The following is a 7,619-nucleotide window of genomic DNA, read 5'->3' on the forward strand; positions in this document are numbered from 1 at the left end:
ACATTTTCAATGTATTTTCGTTTAAAATACGGCTTTCTTCAACCAAATTCGTCGTTTTGGCCAGGGTTGTCATCGGAAATTTCCCTGATCCGCATTAAATTTTGAGAATTACCGGCAGGACTTTTTCCGGATTAACTGAAGTTATTTCTGAATTAACGAGTTGGTCGAGATAAATGTTGCTCCCTTTCTATGCTTTAACCCCGCTTTGATAACTTAACTGAAAGTTGCTGAGAAGATATGCATACATTTGTGAGACGTTTCAATTTCGCGATATGGGCAATGAAATTTCATTTTGCAGATACGGGTTCTTAAAATATTTATTTAACTTTCATATGTATTTTCCTTAGACTTTTCCCTTAATTAAAAAGGAACAAAACAACCAATATGTTTCCAGAAAGAGAGCGCGAAATTTTAAAATGCAGACGTATGTAGATTATCAAAGCAGGGTTAAGTATGTTGGGCTGCCATCAGATTTGTAATGAACCAATTGCCATTACAAATACTACATTTTGACATATTTAAGTGGAAGAACAGTCAAAAGCAATCCTTTCGTTCGTATCAACGACAATGTTTAAAACAGCCAAGGATGGCAGAACTCCATATGCAAGTGCAACAATTTTTTCAGCGCTGGGCATGCTTGGAATAAAACGACAAATGTTAGCAGCAGAGTTGGTAAAAAGGTACAGTTTTCCATTTTGGCGATTTTTGTTAAAATATTTTGTAATGATTGCAGTATCTTCAATTATGTATATTGTAAATATCAATATCTTATAAAAATAAATGTAAATTTTTTTTTATCTAAAACTAATAAAGTTAGAAGGACGAAATTCGAGCATGTGGTAGTTTACATATTAGTCCTTGACATATATTTTTTTTCAAAAATAAATATTGGAAATTTCCAAGTATATTCAACGATAATGTTTTAAAAGGACATTTTCAACGTCTTGGTGCACGAAAAAGTATTTTTTTTTTTAATTCTACACAATTTTTTCTTTTAATTGATACCCATATTGTTACTCTACAATGCACCAAATCTTTTAAATTATTATACCTTAAATGAGCATAAAATAGTATTATAACTTTGGTCCGATGTTTGTAAGTACCAGAATAAGAAGAGATAGACCCATTAAAATGTTTACTTAACTGATCAGAACGGCGAGCTGAGTCGATTTAGCCATGTCCGTCTGTCCGTCTGTCCGTATGTCTGTCCGTCTGTTTGTCCGTCTGTTTGTATACAATCTAGTCTCTCAGTTTTCGAGATATCCGGATAAAATTTGGTAGGTGGGTGTGTTTTTATAATGTATTAATCATTTGTCGGAACCGGAAGAATCGCACCACTATAACATATAGCTCCCATACAACTGATTGTTCATATATGAGATTTTTCATTATAACTTTTCCATTTATGCAGGTGGGAACATGAAATTTTACAGTACTTGCACCCATTATCAACAGAATACTTACAGTGAAAATTACAAAGATCGGGTCACTATAACCTATAGCTCCCATACAACTGATTGTTCAGATATAAGAATTTTCGTTATAACTGCTCCATTTAAGTAGCTAGGAACATGAAATTTTGTCAAGAGAATATTTTCAGTGAAAATGGCGAAGATCGGGTAGCTATAACCTATATCCTCAATATAACTGATTGTTCAGATATGAGATTTTTTGCCATAACTTCTTCATTTATGCAGCTAAGAACTTGAAAATTCGCACCGTTTTCACTCATTATTATCAAAATACTTAGAGTGAAAATAACAAAGATCAGGTCACTATTACATATAGCTCCCATACAACTGATTGTTCAGTTATGAGAATTTTCGTTATNTCAATATAACTGATTGTTCAGATATGAGATTTTTTGCCATAACTTCTTCATTTATGCAGCTAGGAACATNATAACTGATTGTTCAGATATGAGATTTTTTGCCATAACTTCTTCATTTATGCAGCTAAGAACTTGAAAATTCGCACCGTTTTCACTCATTATTATCAAAATACTTAGAGTGAAAATAACAAAGATCAGGTCACTATTACATATAGCTCCCATACAACTGATTGTTCAGTTATGAGAATTTTCGTTATAACTCCTCCATTTATGCAGCTAGGAACATGAAATTTTGCAATACTTCTACCCATTAACACCAGAATATTTACAGTGAAAATAACAAAGATCGGGTCACTTTTACATATAGCCTCCATACAACTCATTGTTCAGATTCGAGATTCTTTGTTATAACTTCTCCATATATGCAGCTAGAAACATGAAATTTCGAACTATTTTCAGTCATTATCAACAGAAAGTCTACATTAAAATTAACAAAGATCGGGTCACTATAACCTATTCATTGCCCGCATACAACTGATTGTTCAGATATGGGGTTTTACTGTAAAACTNATGGCGAAGATCGGGTAGCTATAACCTATATCCTCAATATAACTGATTGTTCAGATATGAGATTTTTTGCCATAACTTCTTCATTTATGCAGCTAAGAACTTGAAAATTCGCACCGTTTTCACTCATTATTATCAAAATACTTAGAGTGAAAATAACAAAGATCAGGTCACTATTACATATAGCTCCCATACAACTGATTGTTCAGTTATGAGAATTTTCGTTATAACTCCTCCATTTATGCAGCTAGGAACATGAAATTTTGCAATACTTCTACCCATTAACACCAGAATATTTACAGTGAAAATAACAAAGATCGGGTCACTTTTACATATAGCCTCCATACAACTCATTGTTCAGATTCGAGATTCTTTGTTATAACTTCTCCATATATGCAGCTAGAAACTTGAAATTTCGAACTATTTTCACTAGTTATCAACAGAAAGTCTACATTAAAATTAACAAAGATCGGGTCACTATAACCTATTCATTGCCCCCATACAACTGATTGTTCAGATATGGGATTTTACTGTAAAACTTCTTTATTTGAACAGCTAAAACCGATAAATTTCGTAAGATATTTTATAAATAATAATACAAAGTCTACTGAGAAAATCATCAAAATCTATGCTTTATCTCTTATACCACTGATTGTTCAGATACCAGTCTTTGCGATATATCTCCTTTATTTAGGAAACAAAACCCACTAACTTGTGTTACCGGTTTACATACGGATCATACAGCAAAAGTGAAAATCACTGAGATTTGTGCCATATAAAGTATATCTTCCATACCTCTGATTGTTTAGATATGATTTTTTATATATGTATCTCCTTTATCTATGCCTGCTGTGAATATATAAATCTTTTCAAATGCAGAAATCTGTTAAAGTCAGATTTTCAGATGCTCATGAAAGGTATGAAAGCTTCGGCCGAAGACAGCGCTGCTCTTACTTGTTTTTTTTTATTCAATCTTATCATAGAAATTTCAAAGTCCTTTAAAAACAAAGCCTGACGTCAGATAGAAAAATTAAAAACGCAGCTATACTACATTTAGCTCCTAGTTTTGTGAATATATTGATTTTTTCGCGTGTTTTAAAAATGTTTGGTTTTTGTCGCACCGTGTTATCAGACTAAAATTTAAAGAAAAAAGCCTGATAAAAACATAGCCAGGTAGAACCGTTCTCTCAATTTGTCGGCCATGATATTTTTTTTGAAGTTTGCCAATATTTTAAAATTATATAAAAGTGAAAATAGAAAATTGAAATTGTTCGAAATTGTTGAAAATGAAAATTTGTGTGTGAGTTTGTGAGTAAATTTAAAAATTAAATTGTTTGGAAACGTCAGGAATTGTAAAAAAGACTCTCAGCGGTTCTACCTTACTATATTTTTATCATGGAAAAAAGTATAAAATTTGGGCGAAAATTTGTTAAACTTTTTTATGGCTTACAAAAAATTTTAAATTTGTGTTTTCATGGGTTTTATTAGAGATCGAGATATTAGAGATATTTTAATTTGGAGTTCTTAAAAATAGATAATTAAATATAAGTTGCAAACAATATCTCGGATCTAAAATGAAGAAACAGGTCTTCAACACATTACTAAAAAACTTTGAGTTTTTAATTTTTTACTTTTTTTTTGTATTCTTAAATTTTACGTCACAGAAGTCAACAAAACACTTACTTTTTAAAATTTAATTAATTCGAAATTTGATTAGATTGCGCTGTTGCTTGTTGATATGTTCCACAAATAAATGCAAAACGGCACAGTGTGCGTAATTCCTTTTTTTTTTAATTTCTTGATCTCAATTCAAAGTGGTTTGTATTTTCAACTAGCTGTCGACAGTCACCTCACTAATAATAAATAAAATAAATAAAACACAAGTAAATTACTATCAACACTTTAAGAGATNCTAGCTCTCGACAGTCACCTCACTAATAATACGCGGGAAAAAATAAAATAAATAAAACACAAGTAAATTACTATCAACACTTTAAGAGATTCATTGGCATTGCTTGGCGTCTGTGTTTGATTAAAAATTTTGTATTCTCCTTTAATTGAATACATTTAGTAGTATGTGTTTTAATGAATGCCGAAAACACGCACAACGTACACGAATTGGTAGATATTTCACATACGCGCACGGGTACATACACACACACACACACACACACACGCGGGCGCGTTGGCAATTGCATGCGGCACGTAAACTCAAGCTGGTTGAGGAAATGCAAATTAAAACCAACACAGCCTGCAAGCTGCAGCCAAAACCGAGGCCAGAGGCGGCAGCCAAAAGCCAAAAGCCAAAAGCTGCGATTCTCAACGGCAAATGCGAAGCGATGGAGTTAATTTCAACATCAACACTTGCTTTTATTTTTTTTAATGCTGCTGCATCTTTCGCCGCTGTTTGTCCAAGGGGCTAATGAACTGCTGCTCTGCTTGTCGTTGAGTTGTTGCTGTCATCGTTGTTGTTGTTATTTTTGCTTTTTCTTTTTTTTTGCGAAACAAATGCCGTTTGATTGGCAAGATTGCCAGCGACAATTCTGGATTTTTATTTTCACTAACAACTTACTTCTCACGCATGGTAAACCATTTGCTGCCCGAATGTCGGAAGGGATACCGCTTGCAGCTTACCCCGGGACATAGCCAACATCTACATACATACTTAATGTAACATTATGGTCAATACATTTTCGTTTTCGCGTTCATTACGACGCTTACAATGCATACAAAGTGTTGTAAGAAAAAGTGGTACGAAGTTGTTATGCGGCAAAAGGCTGCACGCCAAAAAGTATGCAATGAAATTTACTCTCGCGGCAAATTAAAGCGAAACGGTAAATTTTTTGAGTTGTTCACACGCAAATTAATACCAAACAGCAATAGCGACAACAACAACAACAACAACAACAACAGAAACTACAAACGGCAGCAGCAACAATTATGCCAGCGATAAATTGAGCAGCGACGATGGTAGCAATCAACCGCAACGCACGAATGCAATTGCCAGTCGGTGATTCGCCTGTGATTGTAAGCGTGGTTTTGCAGCAAGTTTTTGTGCTATTTTTCTTTTTTCTTTTTGGTTTGTTAACTTGTAAGCAACCTTCTTTGGAATGCCCTAGAAGTGTTTTTATTCGTTTGCTGGGTCTTTGTTTTTGCTTTTGGATTTCGCGGATTGTCTGCTTTTTTCCAAAATTCGCTTACTATTTCGTGCATTTCATTCGCGTTAAGTTAGCTTTTGAATTTCGAACGAAACACGGCACTGTTCGACTAGATTTCAGCTGCAAGTCACGCACGCTGCAATGTTACTGCCACCAAACCAGTTGTGTGGTCGAAGTAAGGACATTCGCACTCATTTATTTATTTTTTCTCTTATTGTACATATATATATTTTTTTAACAATGAAGGAATTTTTACTTATATCATTTTACTTTGCAATGAGTGTTTTATAAAAACCGNCAAGCTAGCTTGTGAATTTCGAACGAAACACGGCACTGTTCGACTAGATTTCAGCTGCAAGTCACGCACGCTGCAATGTTACTGCCACCAAACCAGTTGGGTGGTCGAAGTAAGGGCATTTGCACTCATTTATTTATTTTTTCTCTTATTGAAAATATATATATATATTTTTGTAACAATGAAGCAATTTTTACTTATATCATTTTACTTTGCAATGAGTGTTTTATAAAAACCGCAGCTTTACCGCCTCGCACCGCTCTCCGCACGTTTATTATTAATCAGCCGTATAGACAGACCATCGTCTACCAAAGCACCAAATCGACCGCGTCAACGCGTTCAAACGCGACATAAACGTTTGCTTACGTAGAGAGCAAAAATCCAACTGAATATGCCAACTTGCGGCCGCACATCGGCATGAAAATACGAGCTCATGCATTGGACCTACGCGAAAGGATGCCAAAGTGCCGATGGTACCTCGAACGAAGTCTACGTCATCTACATACATATACGCCCAATCGGTCTGTGGTGAGTATGTTAAAACGGTGTCAGCCGAATTTGAAACCATCACCACCCCTCACCCGCTCCGAACGGGTTTTCTTAGATGAGGTCCTGTGCGAAATCACTGCGCTAAGCCACTCGGCTGAGGTAAAAGCGGCTGCTCGCAGAGTTGTGATTAGATTTAACGTTGACGGTAGTGGTGAAAATCTACATTTCTCTTGCACAATGTGCTCGTGAGAGCTGTTGAGAGCGTGACAGCGTGAAACTCGATTGAGCAGAGACCACAGCATGCAGGATTGGAGTATGTCTGTATGAAATGTGTGCGAGTGGTGGGCTTAGAACGTAAATTTGTTGGGCATTTGATGTTTCAACCGGCTTTTTGCAGCTTCTGAACTGTCAGTTTTGTACCAAGGTACCCCAAGAGCAAGAGGTATAGTGCGCGTCCTAACATTATCCAACAAGTGGTTGTTTGCTTTGTTTAGTATTTGGTGGAGAGTAGCAAATTTCTGCGCTGGTTTGACTCCTGCAGTATGTTTTACTTCTTCTTCTTTTTTTTACGTAAAATACCATCATGGCGAACTAAATTTTTTTAAAAACCAATTCACCGGTTNTTACGAAAAATACCATCATGGCGAACTAAATTTTTTTAAAAACCAATTCACCGGTTAGACTAAGTCTCTCCTGTTCCTACCTTAATATTGCAAAGTCTAGCTTATGAATAAGATTTTCATATGAAATTAAGGGTTATTGTTGGGAATAAAGCTGAAGCTCATAGCAGGTTTTCAGGCGTTGCGGCTTTCGAAGTCGTACACTATTTTATTTTATTTAAAACACCCTCTTAACAAAAACAGAAGAAGGAATTTTTTAACAATTGATGTAGAATAACTCGTTATATCATTCTTCTAATGGCGTACCAAGTTCGTGCTATAATTTTGTGTATTTCCTCATAAGAAGACAATACGCAGCTCTGTTTTCATTGAATTCTATATAACAGTTATTTAAAAAGTATAATAAATATATGTAAATAGTATTGTATAGTATATTAATAGTAGTAAAGTAAATAATAAATGAGTATTTAAATTAGGATGGTAAAAAAGTAAACCCGGAGTTTTACGGCTCTCACCCCCTATGGTTTTTTTATACCGAAAAAATTATATCCTTGTTTTTTTTTTTTAATTTTGTCATCAAAAAATATTTCGTAGTCGCTTAAAGAGCTCAAAGTTTTCCATGTATTTTATAAGGGAAGAAACAATTTTTCGTTAAAATG

At 34.6% G+C, this 7,619-nt stretch overlaps 1 long non-coding RNA gene across 1 annotated transcript; it reads right to left on the reverse strand.

Moving 5' to 3' along the window:
* Positions 1 to 4,191: 4,191 nt before the first annotated feature.
* On the reverse strand, positions 4,192 to 6,217 carry LOC108372827 (uncharacterized). The gene is made up of 2 exons (XR_001848896.1): positions 6,063 to 6,217; positions 4,192 to 4,251 (listed from the first exon to the last, which is right to left on the reverse strand). It is a non-coding gene; the product is annotated as an uncharacterized LOC108372827 (long non-coding RNA).
* Positions 6,218 to 7,619: the final 1,402 nt, after the last annotated feature.

This window comes from Rhagoletis zephyria, unplaced genomic scaffold (genome assembly GCF_001687245.7).
Source record: "Rhagoletis zephyria isolate East Lansing unplaced genomic scaffold, Rhagoletis_zephyria_1.1 Rzeph_scaffold_06066, whole genome shotgun sequence".
NCBI lineage: Eukaryota > Metazoa > Arthropoda > Insecta > Diptera > Tephritidae > Rhagoletis > Rhagoletis zephyria.